This window comes from Solanum verrucosum, unplaced genomic scaffold, assembly GCF_900185275.1.
Source record: "Solanum verrucosum unplaced genomic scaffold, falcon-dt-bn FXZP01001241.1, whole genome shotgun sequence".
NCBI lineage: Eukaryota > Viridiplantae > Streptophyta > Magnoliopsida > Solanales > Solanaceae > Solanum > Solanum verrucosum.
This window is the reverse complement of record NW_026019556.1, coordinates 67,462-94,298: the sequence shown is the minus strand read 5'-3', so window position 1 is coordinate 94,298 and position 26,837 is coordinate 67,462. Positions and strand designations below refer to the sequence as shown.

At 34.5% G+C, this 26,837-nt stretch overlaps 4 pseudogenes; 2 read left to right on the top strand and 2 right to left on the bottom strand.

Moving 5' to 3' along the window:
• Window positions 1-11,553: 11,553 nt before the first annotated feature.
• LOC125814318 (endoribonuclease Dicer homolog 2-like) lies at window positions 11,554-15,417 on the bottom strand (annotated as a pseudogene).
• A 101-nt stretch (window positions 15,418-15,518) lies between these two features.
• LOC125814221 (endoribonuclease Dicer homolog 2-like) lies at window positions 15,519-18,226 on the top strand (annotated as a pseudogene).
• A 3,353-nt stretch (window positions 18,227-21,579) lies between these two features.
• Window positions 21,580-22,780, bottom strand: LOC125814127 (endoribonuclease Dicer homolog 2-like; annotated as a pseudogene).
• Window positions 22,781-22,859: 79 nt separating this feature from the next.
• LOC125814054 (endoribonuclease Dicer homolog 2-like) lies at window positions 22,860-23,692 on the top strand (annotated as a pseudogene).
• The last annotated feature ends 3,145 nt before the right edge of the window (window positions 23,693-26,837 follow it).

The window sequence follows — 26,837 nt, the reverse complement described above, 5'->3', positions numbered from 1 at the left end:
GAGCCATAGAGTTATTGCTCTGAATTGAGTAACATAGTTGCTACATTAAGGGGGAAGGGATTATGAGGTTAATTCCTAGATTACTAGAGTTTGCAATCTGAATCTTTGATCCTTTTGATGATAATGGAGTTGTGTTGAAATCCTATGTGACATGTCGTGGTTTTATCCTCCCTTGAGCAAGGGGGTTTGCACGTAAGCTCCCGTTTTGTTTTTTACTTTCCGCACTGATATTTTGTGAAGGACCTGGTCCATTGACTAATAGTGGACACATATTTTCTATCAGGGCCTCAACGATCCCGGTGGCGATGTCCAAAGTGTGACGGACCTGGTCAAATTGAGGAGCTTGTTGTGGATTGAAGAATTGACAAAGAGTCATGAGCTAGGAGTTGTAGTTTCAGTCATTATAAGTCCAACTACAGTTTATGGTATTAACTTGGGCAATGAAATGTTCTATGGTGATGTAGAGGATGATATGCTGGACATACGCTTTGATAAGTTGGCCAAGGATGGGGGTCTTTCACCAAGGCAACAAAGGAGAGGAAGCTTCAAAACCAAAATGATGACACATGGAATGCGACATAGTTGGGATGGTAAGGTGATGGAGGAATTTGTTCTAAAAGTCACTTACCAATGTGACTAGAAGAATAAAAACCATACAACAGTGTCAACAACATCCAATAAATTCAAGAAGAAGTGATGAACTGTCAAGAGTTGTTGGAAAGATTTGATGAAGAAGATGAGATAAAAGAAGTGTTAAGTTAGATGGGCAAGACATCTTTTTAAGTTCATACATATATAAAATGAACTGTGGGGTTGATAACTCAACTTTATTCTTAATTTTTCTATTTTTGGATTACTTAAGCATCCTCGTTTATAACACCATCATAGAGTTTATTATAAACACTATAATGATCATAAAGTACCTAGTTTTTTCTAGCTCTTATATTCTTCATGCTTGTTAATTAGTAGATGTTCGTTACCTCATTAAATTTAGTAAAGAAGTCTAGATCCCGTTGCTTGTACTATTCTCTTTTAGGTCCACTTTTATTTATTAATTGAAAAACTATCCCTAAGCACCTCACCTAATTGATTCCATTAAAAAAAAAAGACAAACAAGACTGAAATTTTGGCCCATTTTATATGCATTTTAGTCATATATAACTGAAGCACACATACATGGAAAATTAAGATCTACTTAAAAGAGTTCAACTTTCAAAGAGGAGATGATCGTACATTTGGTGGATTTCATGGCACAAAACCTGGTAGTAGTAGCATTGAGAGTATAAGGGTATATGTGAAGGCCATCACATCCTCCATGATCACACCAAGATGATATACTCCAAAAAGGATTAAACTTTCAAATAGGAGATCATGATCGTACATCTGGTGGATTTCATGGCACCAAACATGGTAATAGAAGTATTAAGAATATTGGGGTCTATGTGGAGGCCATCACATCCTCCACGGTCTCACCAAGGCAATATACTCGAAATGGGTTAAAAGGGAACAAATTTAAATCAAAATATATAGTTTTTATCTTAATAAAATACAATTTTATTGGGACTAGTTACTAGTTGGCAAAGAATTGCGTGAAATACAATGTTTTTAGCGATGGCACATATTGTTCGATTGAATAATCTAAAGATTCAAGTTTGTGTCCGATTTATGTTTATTAGATGAATTTATTTCTACATCTGGTCAACTTTCAAAGGAAGAAAAGTCATGTCTTGTTATTTATAGAATAACAAACACTTTATGCAAATATCACAAACTATGAAAGATAAAGAATTAAAGTTAAGAGCTTTAAGGATGAAGGGTGTCTAAAATACACCATACATAAAAAGTGGTCTTCTAAAGGATAAAGATCAAGTTGAATACCTGGAGGTTACACACTAATAACTTTTCTTGTGCCTTTTCATTATCGTAATAATTCTATGTTCCAATTTTACAATTATAATTGAAAACCATGTTGGATATTAAGTTGACAACATTATGTATATTACAGACAGTACAATAACTAGACCACAACCGTAACCCATGAGAACCATCTGCCAACAGATCATTAGTGAATCTCCTTCTTCTTCTTGATCTAGCTCAGTTGGAGTTGTCGCTTTTGGTATCCATCATCACCGCCACAATGTTTTGAGAGTGGCAATCCTCGTAGTCCATCATTTCCTTGGTATGACCTTTTCTCAAATGTATCAAAAAAAATTCCTTTGGGGATGCATCCAACAAGATGATTGTGAGAGAGATTTAAGACTTCAAGAAATGTGAGTGATGCAAGTTGATGCGGAATTCTCAGATGATTTTGTTAGATGAGAGATCCAATGATTCGAGAACAAATAAATTTGCAATGTCCCTGGTATATGAGATTCCAAGACATTATGAGATAAGTTCAACCCACGAAGTCCAATGAGATCTCCAATAATTGGATGGAACTGGACCGGTTAGGTAATTGGATGAAAAATCTAGCCATTCAAGTTGTGTATATGACTTCTGTTAAAGGATAAGAACTCAAGTTGGCCACCGAAGTTGTTATTTCCAACTGATAAGTCCTTGAGCTTTCCAAATCTAAAGAAATCGGAAATTGGTCGTTCAAGATGGTTATTACCAAGGTCCAAAGCCTCTATGTTGGTGAGACTCCATAGAGGTTTAGGAATAAGCCCCGAGAGATTACAGTCACTCATGTCCAAGTCATAAAGTGAAGGGATTAGACATGAAGAATATGAATGTGACAAATCAAGATTCGTCAAACTAGAAAACTCACTAAATTTAGGTGAAATGAGCGATCTAGCGAATGTGTGGTTGATTTATAACTTTATATCTTAGGAGTAGGACAATCAAGAATGTGTGGATCATTCAAGACACATTAGCATGGAGTACTCCTCGTGTTTGTACCGAGGTTAGAAATCCACATCCTTCTCAATAGAATAGATGGGGCAATTCGGGTGGTGATTAGCCCTCCCAAATGTTATTATTGTTGAGATGGATTGGGTCAAGACAGACTAAACAATGGGTACCCAAATTTGAAGTTTCACCATATCAATATAGTTTTTTTCTTTTTGAAAATTTGCTATACAAGCTTTTGACAACAAATCCATCAAAATTAAAACATGAAACAAGGAATATATAAAAATCTTAGTTTTTTTACCATCAAAATTCTGAAATAAATTTAAAAAAATTACCTCTTTTTGCAAAATTTTAGCCCCATTGTTTTTTGAAATTCCAACCACAGGGAGGGGGAACTCATTACCCCCTTCCCCCCTCTCTCGTCCTCATTGAATGTTTTGGTGGGTCAATTAGGTGCAAAGTTTAAGTTGAAGTTTGGGGGCGAGGGGGGGGGGGGGGTGCAAAAATCACTATTGTTTATGACTGAAAATTGAACCAAAAGTTTTCTCTCGTTTTTCTTTTTGGGTTTTGATTTTGATTTTGATATTTTAAAGAATTGATTTCGCGAGGTTAGTTTTTTCAAACCACTTTTCAAGTCGGATTTTTTAGATCGATTGAGGCCTTTTTTAGCAGAGAACAACATATTCAATATAAGAAGGTAGGATGTACACAGATCATACCCTTACCTTTTCGAGATAAAGAGGTTATTTCTTGTTGATCCTCAATTCAAAAGATGAGTTTATTCAGACTTCTTTTGAAGTCAGGTCTTTTTAGTAGCGAACACCATATTCAGTATAATCTCACAAGTAAGTTTGAGGAGGCTAAGGTGTACACAAATTTTACACATATATTTGTGTGATAAAAATGTTGTTTCTAATAGACACACGATTCAAAAAAAAAGTTCGAAACTTGATTGTAAAGAAAAAATATGACAACAAAATAGCAATAGAGAAAACAAATTTAGATTTACTCGTAGATGTACTTTAATTGATCAAATAGTATAGGTTTTTTTAAAAAAAATAAATTACAGGATGATATAATTTATATGGGAAAATCAAATAGTTTTTGTTGGTGAAATTACAATTGAAAATAAACTGAAGAAAAAACTTTATCTTCAGGATGAGAGATGGATATCTCGCTCTTTTAAAGAAGATTCAAGCCCACGATAATAAATCTTTTCATCAGTCCTGTAGTAATCATCTTGACTTGTTCCCTCTAGGATACAACAAAGCCCGACCACAAAGTACAACTCAACATACACTGGACAAGAGTTGAGTCAAAAGCTCAATAAAAAAAACACCCCCTTCAACTAATAAGAACTTTCTCTTTTTACTCAATTTTATGCACTCTATATTTTCTTATACACAAAAACAAAGTAAGATCATCACTATTTACCGAAGGAGAGAATTCTTCCTTGTAATGAATAGGAAGATTATGAGGTAAATAAATGGCCTAAAACGAGGTTGCATGAGTTACAAGGCATAAAAAGGTAGAATAATGAGTGAAATAATAGAGTTTCAATAAGAAGTTATGGTCATGGCTGACCACATTCAGTCACTAAAAAGAGGCAATTACTCCCAACGTTCTGCTAACACAAGAGGTTGATGCAAATCGTAAAACCTAGAGATAAAAAAACACATGACGAGGGTTAGGATATTAATTATAGTCTACAATCTACATTGATAATAAACTGTGAAATATTACCAGAACAACAAAACAAAAGAAATTTAATACACCTAAAAATCATATAAACTCGACCACCTTTTAGTAAGCTTCACTCATGATTCCCAAAATATTCTTATTTTTTCTTTGTCGCTCTTCTTTGTTGCCCTTTGTAATCATAATCCGGATCGTTCTTAAATTCGCAAGCCAGCTTATTTCTCACTCTCACGCTCCTCCTGACTGATGACTCACCTTCTTGAGCTTTGTTACGTGCCTTGTATGCCCTTTTCTCCAATTTTTGGTTGGCCAACATTGGGTTACCTGCTGCAGGTAATCCACACACAATTTTGCAACAAAATAGGTGTTTCTTACCCATTTCTCTCATAATATTGGCTCTGAGTTCTAGCGCGATAGGATACTGAAGAGTTTTATTTGGGTAATAAACAATGGCATTGTTGAAAATCAACAAGAGATCTCTAAATAAGCTGGTGATTTCCACGTTCGAATAAACATCTTGTTCTAACTTGTTTTGTATAATCTGTAAATCCATATGCTGCTTAATTTGTTTAACATAATATAGATCTTCCTGAAAAAATATAAACATTAGCACTAATAAGGAATATATATAATCCATGTTTTATGATGATTATACTATAAATTTGACCTCACAGTGAGTTTAGAAAGAAAAAAAATGACCTTTGGTATTAAACATGTTAGATACTCCCTGCTTTCCGATTGTAGCACTATTTTATTATCAATCTGTTAAAAATAAATGACATATGTCTATATTTAAAAATAATCAAGATATAAAATTTCTATTTTATCATTAGTGAGAAGTTTTATAGTCACACAAATATTACAATGTATTTAAGACCACAAGTTTCAGAATTCTATGTTTTGTGTTGAACCAAATTAAATATGTCTTTAAAGATAAAAAGATGTAAACTTTAAAGCTAATGTTTAGCAAACCACAATTTATAGATTAGCAAACCACAATATCGAGATTTAAAATATGAGGATAACAAACCACAATATATAGATTAGCAATGTATTTACCTGACTGGGAAGTCGAGATTCAAAAAGACAACAATGCTTGTGAGATCTCACCACATTAAGGAATTTTATGAAATCTTGATTAATATTCTCCATCTTTTCATTAGATTTATCATCACCTTTTTCCTCATTTAACTTTGTTCTTTCTTCAGCTTCCTATTTGAAAATATTTGGAGATTTTTTCCTACATAAACATAAAATAAATAAAGATATCAGTAATTAGATTACCATTTTGTTGGCAGACTTATAATAAAAAATGTGGATATATAATTTCAGCCTCATATGGCTATTGGTGAAAATTATAAACACTTGATAGAAACCATCAAGAAGAATAAAATATGCATTTGAAGAGAGATGACAAATAATCGTACAGACTCTTTGAGAAATAAAGATCCTAACATACAAAGAATTGCTAGTTGGAGACTCTTAGTAGCTTTATTTTTTTACTAGCTAAATTTTTAATTTATAGTTTAGGGTTCAACTCCTACCTTGTAATCCCCTTTTCCATTTTACATTTCCCTAACCTCAATTTTTTTTTACATTTTAAAATAAATAAGAATTTCTGGTTTTGAAAGATGCCATGAATAATATGAAGTTTTTTCTTTTGGAAGATTTAAGCAATTTTACTTATCAAAATTTAGTTTTATCCTTTTTAGTTATTTTTCAGTGTACCAAAAAAATAAACTTACAAACATTAATTTGGACAATAAAAGTACAAAACTAATGAATAATTATATGGGGCCAATCATCAAAGCTAACTATCAATTAGTGATTTTTATAAGGAAAAACATTAATTAGTTATGAAATTTGTTGTTAAAAAGTATATTGCTAATAATATTATTTGACATTTTGTCCTAAATATATGAACAGTGTAGTTTTGATGTTTAGTGATAGTGGTTATTCTTTTCTCTTCCTTTTGTTTTTTGTAGTAATGATAAAATTGGAATCAAGAACACTTTATTTGAAGAAAAAAATGAAATATATTAGTGTAGATTATACCAATTAGTGATACTTTATTTATGCCCCAATTCCTAAGCTTTAGAAAAGATATATATCTTTGAATATATTTTGTGTCTCCTAGATAATTTTGTTTTTGTAGAAATCATCATATAAATGTGGATCAAACAAAATATTAGTGAAAACGCACAATTCTTCAAATATCATAAGTAAAAAACATGAAAAGGGAAAAAAGAGGGAGTTTTGAAAAAGATAAATCATACTGAAGTGGAGTATCCCCTAGTTTGACTTGCTCTGTCCAATAATCTCTATAAGTCTTTGTAAGTTTATCTGCCATCAAATTTATGAATGCACTCTCATCATCTTCTTCTTTAGTAAAATTTGTCTGATATAGACTCTTAAAATGCCCTTGTAAACTTTTGTACTTGACCTGACATTCTACAGAGATATATTGAAGAATACATTGAAATCATTCGGAAATGGAATTTGAGAATTCGGCAGCCACCATTTCCCAATTTTCTAATCCATGGCGACGCACTGAACAGGCCAACACCATATCTTCTTCAACTTTCTCCATTTTTTAAAGAAGGTTTAGAGTTTTTCAAAGGAACTGAATCACTTGGTAAATTTATAATCCATTTTTTTTTTCTTAAAATGGGCATACTTGCATTAATTAGTAGTGGTTATATTTGGTAAAAATCTTATTTTGGTCAAATATGAATTAAATGAATCAAGACCAACTAATGAGAATGTGGCAAAAAGAAAAAAGTTGTATTCACTTTTCTTAAAATAACATATTTTATTTTTTTACCATATTAGTGTTTTGTTATGAAATTGTTCATTTTTTCCAAGCTGAATTTAGAAATTTTACTCACTTCTTTTTTTAAAAAAAAATTGTCAATTTTTATTTTTATAAAAATAGAATGAAGTGACCACTTTACAAAACACTGTTAATGTCGGTCTCCCTCTCTAAGTCTAGAGCAATCTCTATTGATTTTTCCTGACTCACCACACTCATAGCAGGACTAGGAACCACAATATACTAAGAAGAATCTGAATATATTGAATGAAAATAAATTTTAGAATATAGTACACAAGTAAAACTGAACAAGAAAGTGTTAAACTAACCTTATTATTAATGCTCTAAAAATCTAAATTTGACTAATACTCTACTATTTTATGTGGTTATTTAATATTATGGGTAGCATAAAAACACTATCTTGATTAGTGACAATGAACAAGTAAAATGAAACATTTATTTTCAGTATAGGGAATACTCCCTCCGTCCATCTTTACTTGTCCATTATACTCACGGATCTTACATGCTACCTGAGATTCCACGATTCTTTTAGCACTTGGAATTTCTTGGAGTTGAAGTGCTAGATTATGTTGTTACAACACATCTCTATTTCAAATATTCGAGACTGATTCCAAGACTAATTACTTATTTGCGGTCTACATTTGTAAATGATGAATGTTATGCTCATTCTGTAGTTAAGGCTATCATGCATGAGCACATTCTTCATGCCTCGCCAGATCTGCAAAGGCAGATATTTTGTACTGTTGAGGATTTTGAGAAATTGGATCTTGTGTCCACGTTTGGATGGGAGAGTGAAACTACTTTCCCAAATGTACTTGGAGATGTTATTGAGTCCCTTGCTAGAGTGAGTGTGATCTTTGTTGATACTGGCTTCTATAAAGATGCTACATTTCTAAGCATAAGACCTCTACTCGAATAGTCGATCAAATAATAAAACTCTATCCAACAAGACAATTAAGTGAACTAGGTGACCCAAAAAAATTTCATGCGACAAGAATTCGACATTTGAGACATAAAATTATGTGGGACTCTACATGATGTGTCCAATTACATTTAAGGTTCTTGGAGACTACTTACCCTAAACTCTAGCTCACACACATATAAAATGTAATATATTTCCTTGAATAGGTATCTCTAAAATTTCATATATTCATGAAATATTCATAATGTGATCAAGATGTGGGTGCACTCTTCTTGACAACCAAATATTTTAACAAGATCCAAAAAACCCTTTCACGGAGATCAAATAAATCCTAAGGAGGTCCACATCATCCTTAGTTTGAGTGACACTAACAGCCCTTGAATCACGGAGAAATCTTAAGAGAGAGGAATCAGGGAATAAACATATTTGTACTCACAATCTTTATGAGTAAAATCATTCTTTTTTATTTATTATGTGATTGCAATATATTTATTGTATTTGAGAAAAAATATTGCAAATAAATTGGCACGCCCAGTGTGACCCAATTTACCCTTCATCTCCTCTCTCACAAATCAAATGAAAATCTGAAGCCACAAACCACAAAGATAGAAACCCCATTTTTGTGGGTACTTCAAATCTCGTCTTTGAGTGTATCAAGTTTATACTCCGACAAGCCTTGAAGTAGGGGGCATTTATAAACACCAAAATTTTGTGGAATTCTATGAGATGATTACCCTTCCTCAAGAAAAGTGTGACAATTTGGAAAGTCATGATTAGTGGGAACATCCTCCTGAACGAGCTCAACACGCTTTGTAGCTTAGGACAAATTTAAATTGGGTTTCAATATCATTGTTGTCAATGTACGCAAATCATATTCATTCAAATTACCAAAATTCTAGTATTAAATGTCTCAACATTTAATAGGTTGCTCAAATACTTTAATGTAGAAAAAAGATTATTATTTTTATTTTATGTCCTAAAATTTTTACATAGGCAATGGATCACTGTGGTCCAAGCCAAGTGACACTTTGCATTAGGTATCTGGACAATAAGAACTCCTACGCACCCAATGCAACACACAATGCTAACAAGTTTTATTTTATGTCCTATATTTTTACATAACCTATGGATCATTGTGGTCCAAGGCAAGTGACACTTTGCATTAGGTATCTGGACAATAATAACTCATGCACACCCAATGCTAAGTAATTAAAAACCAACTTGAATAAAATTTTAGTGAATATCAAAGCTAGCAGCATATTGATCATACTAGTATAAAAGGTTTAGAGTATTAGGCATTATGTGGAAGTTATGATAAAGGCATTTGTCAAAAAATATTGATATGAACAACAACTACATGTCAATTCTAAGCTAGTTGGGGTCAATTCTCTTGGTTTTTTGGATCAGGGCGAGGAGGAATGGATGTACAAGTGACATGTATAAGTTATACTTCCAATCCCCATACTACCTTAATCTAATAATTAAATCATGAAGACATAAAGAACTTCACAGATTGGAGGTGCACCAAAATTCAATTAATACCTACCTAGAATAGTAGGGTTCATGGAACATAATAAAAAGGCAATTTAATAGATTGTTCACTATAGGAAAATTCCTTTTGCATCAGAAATATTTTTGTTTTGCATTCAATCAAAACATTACCTGGTCGTCAAGGAAGTGAGTTGAGAACCACGAGGTATCAAGTACAATTTTCAGCGGTGGCAAAAATGTAAGTGATTTCTTCTAATTATGCTTTGAAGGATAGATTTACCGAGTATCACAATCAAGAAAGCATGGTTTAGAAATAGAAAGGAATAGGGAGAAATATCTATTGATGTAATTCTAGATGCAAGAACAATAAAGTGAACCACAATCAAGCAAACAAAATATACTATTAAGAAACAGAAAAAAAGACAGAGATTTAAAAGTAAAAAAGGGCAGTCTAGCAACTGAAAGACATTTAATTACTAGAATAAAATCTAAGGGTGAAAAGAAATTGAACTCATACTAGTGGAGACTAACCTAAGTAATCAAGAGGGTTCAATTGAATAGATATGAGGGTTTCTTCAAACTCACAAAGAAGCCTAAACATCAAATGTTCATTCAAAAACCAACTCCTAAAATAAACCCTAGTTTCTACTAATTATAATAATAGATAAACTAACCTAAGCTAATTACAATAATACCCGTGATCTAAGACCAAGGAAAGTCTAGCCTATTAATTATTTAAAATTTAGTCATCATATATATATGAACAATGCCTATTATACTGTTTGAGGTCATTCTCATTATTTTAAGTCAGACTTCAACAAATCTTGTGTGTGCATCTCCATGCTTTTGGGAGATAAATATTACATACAAGGTATGAGATGAACCCAAAGGCACTTAATCTATCTTTATTCTCGTTTGATTAATTAATTTCTACAAAAGATCTTTCAGACTACGGAGTGTGATTTGATCAATAAATATTCATTTTTTTCAATGTCGAACAAATTCTCACCAATTAAGCAACTCCGATCGAACTAATCAAACCCCAAAACAAATTATAAATTTTAGTTAGGATTCTAGGAGACAAAAATATGTTTGCAACAAATCTTATATATGGAAAATTAACTCCAACCACAATATAAATATGACGAAACAAGAATATTTTATTAATTAACAGTTTGGGTACAATTATGTCCCTCTCTTGATTCTTTTGTAGGATAATTTACAGCTAAAATGAATTTTATTTGATATCCATGTAAAGAGGTTTTGGTGGATTATTTTTTTTTTTTTTAAAGAATTTGGTTATCAAGAACATTCCACCCACATCTTGATATCTTTGTAAATATTTCATGAATTTATGAAATTTTCAAGATCCCTCTCTAAGAGATATATTACCCTTTATACAGTGTAAGCTATGAGTACTTTTCAAGAATCCTTACTGAAATTGGACTCATCTGGTAGAGTCCCACACAATTTTGATGTCTACAAATGTCGAGTTCCTATCTCATAAAAAACTGATTTCTTTTTTAAATAACGTTTCTGGTTACATAGTTCACTTAACTCTCTTGTTGGCTAGAGTTATATTGTTTGAGGTGTAATCAACAGTCCCAGAAGAGGTCTTATCTTTAGAAATGTATTAATATCTTTGTTGAAGCTAGAATAAACAAAGATCGCACAAACAACGGACCCAACAATATCTCCAAGCACCTTTGAGAAAGTAGTTTCAGCCTCCCATACGAACGTGGACACGAGATCTATTTTCTCAAACATCCTCAATAGTACAACATATGTGCCTTTGTAGATCTGGCAAGGCATGATGAAGGTGCTTGTGCAGGCCAGCCTTAACTGCATATTGAGCATATCTTTCATTGTTTAAAGAAGCAGACCTCAAATCAGCAATTATTCATGGTGTCGGTACGAATATTTAAAATCGAGATGTGTTGTAAAAACATAATCTAGCACTGCATCTCCAAGAAATTCCGAACGTTGATATCATCATGGAATCTCATTTAGCATGTATGATCCTTGAGTTAGAGCTTCAACAAGCAGTGAAGGATCATGGATCTTGTAATGTAGCAGGGATTCAAAGTACCAGACATTAACTATCTTCTCAGCATTCACAGGGAAGTGTCTTGGCATAGGAGCGTCGACAAAATCAATGTGCAACCAAATCCATTTCATAAATGATTAAGCCGCTACTTCCCCACACGAGTTGAGGTAGGCACTTATTAGTGCCTCAACCACATCAACTACTTCTTACTATTTATAATCGTTTGCCTTGGCCTACAACCACATCAAAGTTGTGAACTTGAGAATTAGGAATGATTCATGCTTTAAAATCGAATGGTTCATTACGAATAAATTTTAATATTTTACGAGCACATCCAAACTTGCACAGTGTAACATTGGAAATGATTTTATTTTTCTTAATTCTGAGAAAACCCTCGTGATAACTTTCATAAGTCTTAAACAGTTGTATACTAACATCATGTAATGACCCTCCAGGTCATTTTTAAATTAAAGAATTCATTTCATCGTTTAGAGCGTTCCTGTAGCGACCCCAAGTCATTTATGACTTGCTGGCACTGACTGTTCGGTCGCCTGGTCGTTCGTTTGGGTTTTAGGCCCGTTTTCCTGTTTTGGAGTTTTTATAACTTGAAAAGTTGACTTTGGTCAACCTTTTTGGAAGGTGTGCTCAGATGAAAATTCTGACAGCTAGGTTAGCTTCGGAAGATCGATTTTGGTCTAGAACGACCCTTTGTTCACTTCCCGAGATTTTAGATAGCAGTTGTGGAATCTGGTTCAAACGATACTGGATGTGGGACCCACTTTTCATCGAAGCGAGCTCCAAATGGAAATTCCGCCTTCACCGTTGAGTCCGAAATATCATTTCCAATCAGATTCCATATAAGGTTTGTATTTTTCCGACTCCGAACGAGTCCGAAACATCGAAACTTAAGTTTGAAGGGTTGTAGAATTTTGACGCGGCGGTGACGTGGCAGAGCCACGTGACGACACGTGGCAGAGGAGTGAAATCTGGAAATTTCCAGAATTTAAGACGAAATTCGTCCATTTTTTTTCCTTCAACTTCAACTTGAAATTGCTCCTTCATTTTTAGTCCAAATTAAGTGATTCAAAAGGCAAACTTCAAGAGAATTTCGAGGGGAATCTAGTGGTGGTCTCAGAAACGCGAGGGGAGGCTTCATTTGAGGTAAGAAATCGATTTTTAGCCACTGCCAGGGTGATTTCCGGATGGTTTTGTTGTTGAATTTTGAAATGTGAGTTCTTGATCATCGTAAGTCCGTTTTGAGTCATTCTTGAGGCTAACTTGTAGAGTTTTTCGCAAGGATCGTCGTGGTATAATCTGTTTGGGTTGAAAGGGCCTCGTTTTTCCGGAAATTGGTGAACTAGGGGCTGCTACTTTTAATTGTTGTGGCTGATTTGCGGTGTTTTAAGCATCTGTTTGTGCTATAATTTTGGGGTATTAGTTTAGTAAGGTATTTGGGACGTTTCCACGGATTCGATTTCGAGATTCTAATTGTGGGCCCCACAATTCCGTTTTAGACCCGATTTTGGGTCCGTCTCCGAAAAATATAATTTTAGTGTCAATATATTCGTAATGACGAGGTGATTAACCTTTTGTTAGTGGGGAAAGCATTTGGAGACCGTTCGGAGAGGAAAAGATCCAGTACCGTGAGTTGGAGCACGCGTGATCGGCTTTCAGGTAGGCTATGGTTTTCTCTCGTGAGATTGAGCATGTTTAGGCATTTGTTTATTGATTTGCTTGAGTATGGAGGGTTCGGGTGTCGAGCATGCTAAATTTCTATAATTCCTGCCTTAGACCTTATTTCGGGAAAGTGTTTGATTATGACAGCATGTCTCTTGATATTATTGAATATCCATATCTTGTGGCGTATATGATAATATTGAATCGAAGTATGTTTGGCCTTAGTCTAGGCTTAGACTAGTGTTGCCATAGACTTGCGAGATTTCGGATGTCGTTGGACAGTAGAACTTTTTCCGACGTCGTTTCGGACGGTCAGCTCCTTGTAGACTGATATAGCAGACTTGAGTCTGAAAATCGGTAACTCAGCTTATGACCTTGTATCCATAATGCCCTGCTTTTCTATTAGCTACAGTACCCGGTTAGAGTCCGTGGTCCAGCTTACCTGTGATCTGGTTTTAGCTACAGTACCCGGTTAGAGTCCGTGGTCCAGCTTACTTATGTACAGGCTTAGCTACAGTACCCGGTTAGAGTCCGTGGTCCAGCTTACCTGTGATCTGGTTTTGGCTACAGTACCCGGTTCGAGTCCGCGGTCCAGCCCACCCGTGCCCAACCTTTGGCTACAGCACCCGGTTCGAGTCCGTGGTCCAGCCCATATAGGTTGACTCATTAGCTATAGTACCCGGTTCGAGTCCGTGGTCCAGCTTGCACGTGGTGTATTCCCAATTCCTCACTAAAGCTTCAGTTTAGTCTTGATTACTCTCATCTGTAGGTTGAGGTTTTGGAGGTTGGAGAGATTCTGACTAAAGTCCGGGACGTAATGAAATCCTGGAATATGATTGGGAATGGTTCAGTTAAAAGTCCGGAATTTGGTAATATTGTGATAGACCTTCTAGCTCCATTATTTTACTTCAACTGCCGGTCCATCTGCCGGGCTTATGGGGGTCCGTGCAGGTGGTTTCTTTTATTGTGCACGAGCGTACCTGTCGGGTTTATGGGAGCTCGGCGAAGTTAGTTAGATTGCTTGTCTTTTTTGCCTGTACGCTTGTGTACATACCCCCATTTACTACTCTTTGCACTTGATGTGACCCTTTATTTGCATTTCAGTTTACTTTTGCTTATCTTGCTAAGTCGGCCTATGATGCCTACTGGGTACCGGTTGTTTTGGTACTCATGCTACGCTCTGCATCTATTTTGTGATGCAGGTCCGAGCACTAGTAGCCAGCGTTGATCTAGCTTGGAGTAGACTTATCCGGAGATGGGGGTGAGCACACGGCGTTTGTACTATTTCAGTCTCCATCTGTATATATAGACTTGTCTTTTTCCTTTCGAGACAGTCCAGTCTCTGTTGTCCGGTTTTAGGACTTGTACTCATTTTGTAGTAGCTCTGTACTAGTGACTTCCAGGTTCTGGGAGGGATCTTTATTTGTATATATGTTTTTGGTTTGCTTCCGCCTGTTTATATTGTTATTTGCCTACTCTTGTTTAATTTCTACCCTCAGACCCATTACTTGTTGTTCCGGGTTACGGGTTGGCTTACCTGCTGGTGGGTTATAGTAGGTGCCATCATGACTTGATAAATCGGGTCGTGACACATCACATTTGAGAAAATAGTCTCCAAGTTTCCCAAATTATTCCAAATGAAACTTCTAGAGGCATTTCTTTGTTGTCATTACTTCCAAAACCTTAGCAGTTGGGATACAAAGTTTTAGTTTGCAGTGATCCAAAAGCTTTCTTTCCAAGTTTATTCAGCATGATTGCTTCCCCTATAAAGTTTAAAGGTTGTAGCACGACAGATAGTTATTGGCGAAAGATTCTTGACCTCAAGAATCTTATGAATTCTAAGGTATACACATATGGCAGTGAATCTGTTATACTCCACCCAAACAGATTCACTGCCATACGTGTAAACCTTAGAATTTATAAGATTCTCAAAGTTAAGATTATTTCGCCAATAACTATTTGCCGTGCTAGAACCTTTAGACTTTATAGGGGAAGAAATCATGCCAAATAAAATTGAAAAGAATTCTTTTTATCACTGCAAACTAAATTTTTTTATCCCTACTTCTAAGGTTTTGGAAGTGATGACAACAAAGAAATTCCTCCAGAAGTTTCATTTGGAATCACTTGGGTAACTTGGAGACTCTTTTCTCAAAGATGCTATCCAGGGGCAAATTTATGTGTTAAAATTGGGTCACCGGAACCCATGGTCATCCGATTAAACTCGATATATTACTTGTATAATTATTAAAGAACATATTAAATTAAAACTTGTGGAACCCATACTCAAGATGGCTGGTTGGTTCACTGGTTTGACTGCCAGATTTCAGCACCAAGGTCCCAGGTTTGATCCTTGCTAGCCCCAATTCGCTTCAATTTATTTTTATTAACTTAAAACACGTTTTTTACTTTTAAAAAAAAAAACTAAATTCTGAAAGTTTTAAAGTCAAAGACTTCAAAAGTTTCCTTGCCACCCACTTTTCAAGTTCCAACAATATTTTTCTTCTCTATTCAAATTTACCTTTTATTTTCCACACAAAGAACAAGCTTCAAGTCTCCAACTTCAAGTCAAGAATCTAGAAAAATTATCATTATCAAAGTTTAAGGTAAATTTCTTTTTAGTTTATGATTTATTTTTTTAATAAACAAACTAACAAAATCAAAAAATAAAAATAAATATATCACTTTAATTTTAGGGTTTCCATATAAAAAAAATATTCATTACTTATAATAGGAAATCATCAAGAGCTAAAGAATTGATTATCTCAAACTTACATATTTTGCGGATGTAACTTGTAAGGAATACGTTTAATATTATATTATCAATTTTGAAGGATGTGGTTTCTTTTTTTTTTTTAATGTGAAAGGGGTGTGATTCCCTTATTTTTTGAATGGTTGTTTAGTTTGCAAGATAGAGCGAAAGATATTTGAAAATGTAAGTAATGATGCTATTATAGATCGTTTTCAAAATATTAAGTCTCGTAGAGTACAATTGTAAACTGATGATGTTTTTTGTGGTAATGTAATTTTTATATATTGCTCGCTTAGTTATTCTTATTATAATTTTTTGGGAAAAGGGTCAATATGCCCTTAAACTATGCGAAAAGGAACAAAAATGCCCCCCGTTTGTAGTTTGGTCCAAAAATGCCCCTACCTTCAATACTTTGGACAAAAATGCCCATATGGGTTATTTGTGAGTCAAAAATACTTATTTTTCAAATAATTATATTGTTGATTTTATTTTTAACACATTTTTTTGTTATAATATTTTTTAAAATTAGCAAATGTTTATCTTAACTTCAATTCAGAAAATAAAATAAAAAATGAAAATATTTCTTATTTTATTATAATTATTTTTTATTGTTATTTAAATATAATTAAGGATGGATATACTATGATCTTATATATATGGCATATATTATTTGTCGAAAGGGTACATGAAGTTATTCTATTTTAATTGATAAAATGAGATTAAGAAAAAAAAAAAATTCTTACTGTTTTATTTGTTAAAGTGATTTTAAAAGAAAGAAAACAAGAACGTGGTTTTTTAATAATATTTTTTTAATTAGGAAGAAGATGTGTTGAAATTTGAAAAAGAAAAAAATACATGTATTCGGAAAATGACATTTTTGACCCATTTTAGTAACTATAAGGGAATTTCTGGACCAAAGTATTGACTGCAAGGGAATTGTTTAACCAAAATATTGACGGCAAGCACATTTTTTAGCCTAACTATAAACGGAGGGCATTTTTGTTCTTTTCACATAATTTAAGGCATTTTTTACCCTTTTTCCTAAATTTTTGATCTTATCTTTAAAGCAATGGTGCACCCGTTTTCTTGAAATACTGGATTCGCCTCTGATGCTATCAGTATACAACTGTTTAAGACTTATGAAAATCATCATGAAGGTCTTTTCAGCATTAAGAAAAATAAAATCATTTTCAATGCTACATTGTTCAAGCTTGGATGCGCTCGTAAAATTCTGAGATTTATCCGTAATGAACTATTCGATCATAAAATGGGGCTCATTCCTAATGATAATTCTCAAGTTTAAAGCTTTGGCAAAGAGTTTGCCTTCAGTGAAAATGTATAGTAGGGTAAAGTAGGAGATTAGAAGCAAGAGTGTAGCTGATGTGCTTGAGGCACTAATAGGTGCCTACCTCAGCTCAGGCGGGGAAGTAGCAACTTTATCATTTATGAAATGGATTGCGATGGACATTGATTTTATTGATGCACCTATCCTAAGGCACTTCCTCTTGAATGCTGAGAAGCTAGTCAATGTACGGTACTTGGAAATCACTGCTACATTACAAGTTTCATGACCCTTCGCTGCTTGTTAAAGTGCTCACTCGCAGATCTTTCATGCTACTTGAGATATCAAGATGTTATTAGCACTTGGAATTTCTTGGAGATGTAGTGCTAGGTTATGTTATTTCAACACATCTCTATTTCAAATATTTGAGACTGAATCCAAGAATAATTACTTATTTGAGGTCTACTTTTGTAAATAATAAATGTTATGCTCAATCTGCAGTTAAGGCTAGCATGCATAAGCACATTCTTCATGCCTTGTCAAATATGCAAAGGCATATATGTTGTACTACTGAGGATTTTGAGAAATTGGATCTTGTGTCCATGTTTGAATGGGAGAGTGAAACTACTTTCCCAAATGTGCTTGGAGATATTATTGAGTCCTTTGCTAGAGTGTGATCTTTGTTGATACTGGCTTCTATAAAGATACTACATTTCTAAGCATAAGCCCTCTTCTGGAATAGTCGATCAAACAATAAAACTCTATCCAAAAAGACAGTTAAGTGAACTATGTGACCCAAAAAAAAATCATGGGACAAGAATTCGACATTTGTGATACATCAAAATTATGCGGGACTCTACAAGATGAGTCCAATTTCATTTAAGGTTCTTGGAGACTACTTAACCTAAACTCAAGCTCATACTTATTTAAAGTGTAATGTATTTCCTTGAATAGGCATCTCTAAAATTTCATATATTCATGGAATATTCATAAAGTAATCAAGATGTGGGTGCAGTCTTCTTCACAACCAAATGTTTTAACAAGATCCATAAAATCCTTTCACGGAGATCAAATAAATCCTAAGGAGGTACACATCATCTTTAGTTTGAGTGACACTAACATCCTTTGAATCACGGAGAAATCTTAAGAGAAAGGAATCAAGGGATAAACATATTTGTACTCACAATCTTTATGAATAAAGTCATTCTTTTTTATTTATTATGTGATTGCAATATATTTTTTGTATTTGAGAAAAAATATTGCAAATAAATTGGCACTCCCAGTGTGACCCAATTTTCCCTTTATCTCCTCTCTCACAAATCAAATGCGAATCTGAAGCCACAAACCACAAAGATTGAAACTCCATTTTTGTGGGTACTTCAAGTTTCGTCTTTGAGTTTATCAAGTTTACACTCCCACAAGCCTTGATGTAGGGGGCATTTATAGACACCAAAAATTTGTGGAACTCAATGAGATGAGACACTTCCTCAAGAAAAGTATGACAATTTGGAAAGTCACCATCAGTGGGATCACCCTCCCTAACAAGCTCAACACGCTTTCTAGCTTAGGACAAGTTTAAATTGGGTTTCAATATCATTGTTGTCAATGTACACAAATCATACACATTCAAATTACCAAAATTCTAGTATTAAATGTCTCAACATTTAATAGGTCACCCAAATACTTTAATAGAGAAAAAAGATTATTAGTTTTCTTTTATGTCTTATATTTTTACATAGGCTATAGATCACTGCGGTCCAAGCCTAGTGACACTTTGCATTAGGTATGTGGACAATAATAACTCTTGCACAGTCACTGCAACACACAATGCTAACAAGTTTTCTTTTATGTCCTATATTTTTACATGAGTTATGGATCACTGTGGTCCAAGCAAAGTGAAACTTTGCATTAGGTATCTGGACAATACTAACTCATGCACACCCACTGCATCACCCAATGCTAAGTAATTAAATACCAAATTAAGCAACTTTTAAGCGAATATCAAAGCTAGCAATATATTGATCATACTAGTATAAAAGGTTTACATTATTAGGCATTATGTGGAAGTTATGATAAAGGCATTTGTCAGAAAAATATTGATATAACCAACAACTATGTGTCAATTCTAAGCTAGTTGGGTCAATTCTCTTGGTTTTTTTGGATCAAGGCGAGGAGGAATGGATGTATAGGTGACATGTATAAGTTACACTTCCAATCCATACACTACTTTAATCTAATAATTAAATCATGAAGACATAAAGAACTTCACAGATGGGAGGTGCACCAAAATTCAACTAATACCTACCTAGAATAGTAGGGTTCCAACTTCACAGATGGGAGGTGCACCAAAATTCAACTAATACCTACCTAGAATAGTAGGGTTCATGGAACATAATAAATAGGCAATTCAATATATTCTTCACTAGAGGAAATTCCTTTTGCAACAGAAATATTATTTTTTAGCATTCAATCAAAACATTACATGGTCGTCAAGGAAGGAAGTTGAGAACCATGAGGTATCAAGTACAATTTCCAGTGGTGGCAAAAATGTAGGGACTTCTTCTATTTATGCCTTGAAGGATAGACTTACGTAATACCACAATCAAGAAAGCAATATATATGGTTTAGAAATAGAAAGGAAGAGGGAGAAATATCAATTGATGTAATTCTAGACGCAAGAACAATAAAGTGAACCACAATCAAGCAAACAAAATATACTATTAAGAAACAGAAAGAAAGACAGAGATTTAGAAGTAAAAAAAGACGGTCTAGCAACTAAAAGACATTTAATTTTTAAAATAAAATCTAAGTGTGAAATGAAATTGAACTCATACAAGTGAAGACTAACCTAAGTAATCAAGAGGGTTCAATTGAACAAATATGAGGGTTTCTTCAAACTCACAAAGAAGCCTAAATATAAAATGTTCATTCAAAAACCAACTCCTAAAATAAACCCTAGTTTCTACTATTTATAATAATAGATAAACTAACCTAGGCTAGTTACAATAATACCCTTGAGCTAAAACCAAGGAAAGTCTAGCCTATTAATTATTTAAAATTTAGTCATCATATATATATATATGAACAATGCCTATTATACTGTTTGAGGTCATTCTCATTATTTTAAGTCAGACTTCAACAAATCTTGTGTGTGCATCTCCATGCTTTTGGGAGATAAATATTACATACAAGGTATGAGATGAACCCAAAGGCACTTGATCTATCTTTATTCTCGTTTGATTAATTAATTTCTACAAAAGATCTTTCAGACTACGGAGTGTGATTTGATCAATAAATATTCATTTTTTTCAATGTCGAACAAATTCTCACCAATTAAGCAACTCCGATCGAACTAATCAAACCCCAAAACAAATTATAATTTTAGTTAGGGTTCTAGGAGACAAAATTTGTTTGCAATAAATCTTATATATGGAAAATAAACTTTGACCACAAAATAAATATGACGAAACATGAATATTTTATCAATTAACAGTTTGGGTACAATTATGTCCCTCTCTTGATTCTTTTGTAGGATAATTTGCACCTTAAATGAATTTTATTTGATATCCATGTAAAGAGGTTTTTGTGGATCTTTTTTTGAGTATTTGGTTATCAAGAAGAGTCCACCCACATCTTGATACCTTTGTAAATATTTCATGAATTTATGATATTTTGAAGATCCCTCTCTAAGGGATATATTACCCTTTATATAGTGTAAGCTAGGAGTAATTTTCAAGAATCCTAACTAAAATTTGACTAATCTGGTAGAGTGCCACACAATTTTGATATCTACAAATGTCGAGTTCTTGTCTCATGAAGAAACTGATGTCTTTTTTAAAAAACCTTTATGGTCACATAGTTCACTGAACTCTCTTGTTGGCTGGAGTTTTATTGTTTGAGGTGTAATCAACGGTTCCAGAAGAGGTCTTATGTTTATAAATGTATTAGTATCTTTGTTGGAGCTAGAATCAACAAAGATCGCACAAACAACGGACCCAACAACATCTCCAAGCACATTTGGGAAGTAGTTTCAGCCTCCCATATGAACATGGACACAAGATCCAATTTCTCAAAAATCCTCAACAGTGCAACATATCTGCTTTTGTATATTTGGCGATGCATGAAGAAGGTGCTTGTTCAGGCCAACCTTACCTGCAAATTGACCATATCATTCATTGTTTAAAGAAGCAGACCTCAAATTAGTAATTAGTCACGGAGTCAGTTCGAATATTTGAAATAGAGATGTGTTGTAACAACATAATCTAGAACTGCATCTCCAAGAAACTCCGAACGTTAACATCATCGTGGAATCTCAAGTAGCATGTATGATCCTTGAGTTAGAGCTTCAACAAGCACTGAAGGATAATTGAACTTGTAATGTAGCAGGGATTCAAAGTACCAGACATTAACTAGTTTCTCAGCATTCACAGGGAAGTGTCTTGGCATAGGTGCATCGACAAAATCACTGTGCAACCAAAGCCATTTCGTAAATGGTAATGCCGCTACTTCCCCACACAAGTTGAGGTAGGAACCTATTAGTGCCTCAACCACATCAACTACTTCTTACTATTTCTAATCATTTGCCTTAGCCTACTATACATTTTTATTGAAGGCAACATGAACTCTTAATCAAAGTTATGCACTTGAGAATTATCATCAGGAATGATTCATGTTTTAAGATTGAATGGTTCATTATGGATGGATTTTGATATTTTACGAGCACATCCAAACTTGCACAGTGTAACATTGGAAATGATTTTATTTTTCTTAATTTTGAGAAAATCCTCGTGATGACTTTCATAAGTCTTAAACAGTTGTATACTAACATCACATTCAAGAAAAGAGTCTCCAAGTTTCCCAAGTGATTCCAAATGTAACTTCTAGAAGCATTTCTTTATTGTCATTACTTCCAAAACCTTAGCAGTTGGGTTACAAAGTTTTAGCTTGTAGTGATCCAAAAGCTTTCTTTATAAGTTTATTCGGCATGACTGCTTCCCTTATAAAGTCTAAAGGTTGTAGCACGACAGATAGGTATTGCGGAAGATTTTAGAGCTCGAGAATCTTATGAATTCTTAGGTATACACGTATGACAGTGAATTTGTTATACTTCACCCGAACAGATTCACTGCCATATGTGTATAACTTAGATTCATAAGATTCTCTAGGTCAAGAATCTTTCGCCAATAACTATCTGCCGTGCTAGAACCTTTAGACTTTATAGGGGAAGCCATCAGAATAAACTTGAAAAGAATTCTTTTTTATAACTGCAAACTAAAACTTTTTATCCCAACTGCTAAGGTTTTGGAAGTGATGACAACAAAGAAATGCCTCCAGAAGTTTCATTTGAAATCACTTAGGTAACTTTGAGACTCTTTTCTTAAATATGCTATCAGTATACAGCTGTTTAAGACTTGTGAAAATCATCATGAGGGTCTTTTCAGCATTAAGAAATATAAAATAATTTTCAGTGTTTCATTGTTCAAGCTTGGATGTGATAGTAAATTTCTGAGATTTATCTGGAATGAACCATTCAATCTTAAAATGGGGCTCATTCCTAGGGATAATCCTCAAGTTTAAAACTTTGGCAAAGAGTTTGCCTTCGGTAAAAATGTATATATAGTAGGGTAAAGTAGGAGATTTGAAGCAAGAGAGTAGTTGATGTGGTTGAGGCGCTAATATGTGCCTACCTCAACTTAGGCGGGGAAGTAGCAACTTTATCAATTATGAAATGGATCGGGATGGACATTGATTTTATTGATGCACCTATGCTAAGGCATTTCCTCATGAATGTTGAGAAGCTAGTCATTGTACGGTACTTGGAAATCACCGCTACGTTACAAGTTTTATGACCCTTCGTTGCTTGTTAAAGCGCTAACTCACGGATCTTACATGCTACCTGAGATACCAAGATGCTATTATCACTTGGAGTTTCTTGGAGATATAGTGCTAGTTATGTTGTTACAACACATCTCTATTTCAAATATTCGAAACTGAATCCAAGACTAATTACTTATTTGAGGTCTACTTTTGTAAATAATGAATGTTATTCTCAAATTGTAGACAAGGCTAGCCTGCATAAGCACATTGTTCTTGCCTCGCCAGATCTGCAAAGGCAGATATGTTGTACTGTTGAAGATATTTAGAAATTGGATCTTGTGTCCACGTTTGGATGGGAGAGTGGAACTACTTTCCCAAAGGTGCTTGGAGATGATTCTGAGTCCCTTGCGAGAGAGCGATCTTTGTTGATACTGGCTTCGACAAAGATACTACATTTCTAAGCATAAGACCTCTTCTGGAATAGTTGATTAGACCTCAACCAATAAAACTCTATCCAGCAAGACTATTAAGTGAACTATGTGACCCAAAAAAATTCATGGGACAAGACCTTGACATTTGAGACATCAAAATTTTGTGGGACTCTACAAGATGAGTCCAATTTCATTTAGGATTTTTGGAGACTAGTTACCCTAAACTCTAGCTCACACTTATATAACACTTATATAAAGTGTAATATATTTCTTTGATTAGGCATCTCTAAATTTTCATATATTCATGAAATATTCATGAAGTGATCAAGATATGGGCGCACTCTTCTTGACAACCAAATACTTTAACAAGATCTGTAAAATCATTTCACGAAGATCAAATAAATCCTAAGAAGGTCCACATCATCCTAGTTTGAGTGACACTAATAGCCTTTGAATCATAGAGAAATCTTATGAGAGGGGAATCAAGGGATAAATATATTTGTACTCATAATCTTTATGAATAAACTCATTCTTTTTTATTTATTATCTGATTGCAATATTCTTTTTGTATTTGGAAAAAAATAGTGCAAATAAATTTGCACGCCTAGTGTGACCTAATTTACTCTTCATCTCCTCTCTCACAAATAAAATGCAAAAATGAAGCCACAAACTACAAAAATTGAAACTCCATTTGTTTGGGTACTTCAAGTATGATCTTTGAGTTTATCAAGTTTACACTTTGACAAGCCTTGAAGTAGTGGGCATTTATAGATACCAATTTTTTGTGGAACTCTATGAGATAGGTCACTTCCTCAAGAAATGGGTGACAAATTGTAAAGTCACAATTAGTGGGAACATCCTCCCGAACGAGCTTAACACACTTGTAGCTTAGGACAGATTTAAATTGTGTTTCAATATCATTTTTGTCAATGTACACAAAGCATTCTCATTTAAATTACCAAAATTCTAGTATTAAATGTCTCAATATTTAATAGGTTGCCTAAATACGTTAATATAAAAAAAAGATTATTATTATTATAAATAGAAGAACAAGTTTTATTTTTTGTCCTATATTTTACATAAGCTATGTGTCAAGAACTTAGAGTCTCACTAATGTTCTGTGCGACACCTAGCAACTTACTCACGAATCTTTCACAGTCTTGTAAGCTCAAGTAAGCCTTTTCAAACTAAGATCGCTAAGAGAATGCAAGAAAGACTGGGAAAGCTTTGGAAGAAGGCTTTGTATTACTTTGTGGAAAGCTTTGCACTTGGTTGGATCAGTTTGCAAATAAGAGGCCCTCTATTTATACTACCTCCTAAAGACCTAAGTGTAAATACTATTTACTTTACAAGTTCTTAAAATATCACTTGGTTGGATCATTTTACAAATAAGAGGCCCTCTATTTAAACTACCTCCTAAAGACCTAAGTGTAAATACTATTTACTTTACAAGTTCTTAAAATATTTACACTTTAGTTCTATTCTAGAATTCTCTACAAGTTCTGGGGAATTTTAAAGACTTCTTGATATCTAGGGAGTTCTAAAGGGTTCTACTAACCTCTCCACAACTCTAGAATTTTCTCCCTTATCCCGATGCCAAATTTGAACAGTGAAGTGGTGGGACATGACACTCTCCCCCACTTGTTGATGCAATGAGTGTGGCGCATTGCTGCAAGAACTCCCGAATTCGGTTCTTAAACTGCCAGAAATCTTCATATCTCTCTCATGTGGCCTCCTACGAAGATTGTACCTTCCAATGTACAAGGAAGATGGCACTTACTTGCTTTCCTCGCTTCCTTCTTGCTTGATAGTCTATGATAGACTCATTTTTTCAATCATGCGAGGCAGTGATAGTTATGGTTGCCCATTATGACTAGTTCTGGCAGGGATTATCTTTGTCCTCATGGTATGGCTTGAAAACGCTCGCATGAAATACTAGATGGATCTTGAAGTGTGGAGGTAACTCCACTTTGTAGGAGATCTTGCCTTCCTTAGGAATGATCTTGAACGGGACCTCATATTTTCGCAATAAGTTCTAATGTACGACCCTTAGTGCTTTAAACTATCTTAGGTTGAACTTTACCAAGACCATGTCTCCAACTTGGTAATCAGTGGGACGTCAATTGCGGTCAGAAAATTTCTTCATTCTTTTGGTGGCCTTGTCTAAGTCGGACTGGCAGTGTTGAGCTGTTTCTCCTATCCTTTGGAAAGATGGTAGGGTCCCAAACTCTTTCCATGAAAAATGGCAGGTAACAAATGTGGAGTTTAAGGTTGTTGGCTAGTCGCCAACTCAAATGGTGTGCACCCGGTGGACTCACTCATTTGCAAATTGTAAGAAAATTGCTCTATGTCTAGGAGTCTGCCCAATCTTTCGAGTCTGCACTTACGTAGTTCCTTAGATAGCACTCTAGTAGGGAATTGACGTGCTAGACTTACCCATCTGTTTGTGGGTGGAAACTTGTGGAGAAGTGAAGCTCCGTGCCAAGTATCTCAAACAATCCCACCAAAAGTTCTCGGTTAAGCGACATTCTTGATCACTAATGATATGTCTTGGCATCCCCCAATACTTATCCACGTTTTTTGAAAAATAGCATGACTGCCTCCTTAGCGATGCAATCGGCTGTGACAGGCATGAAAGTAGTATATTTTGAAAATATGTCCACCACGACCATTATCATTCCATGCCCATCAGACTTGGGTAAGGAAGTGATGAAGTCCATGGTCACGCTCTCCCATCGGAGTTCTGTTACAGGTAGTGGCTCAAGTATCCCTCTCGGTTGCCTCTACTCTACCTTGTCCTGCTAACACACCAGACATGTCTATATGTAGCATTTTATGTCGTCCCACATGCATGGCCAATAATAGATTGCCTTAATCAATGCCCTCGTTTGTTGCTTCCTTGGATGCCCAGCCACAGTGTGGCGTGGCTCTCTTTGATGATTTGCCGCCTACCTAATAGACCCAAATACATCTTGTCTTGCCTTGGGAGGCCAACTCCATTAGCTTCTTTGCCTTTGGATCGTGTTGCATGCCATCCTTG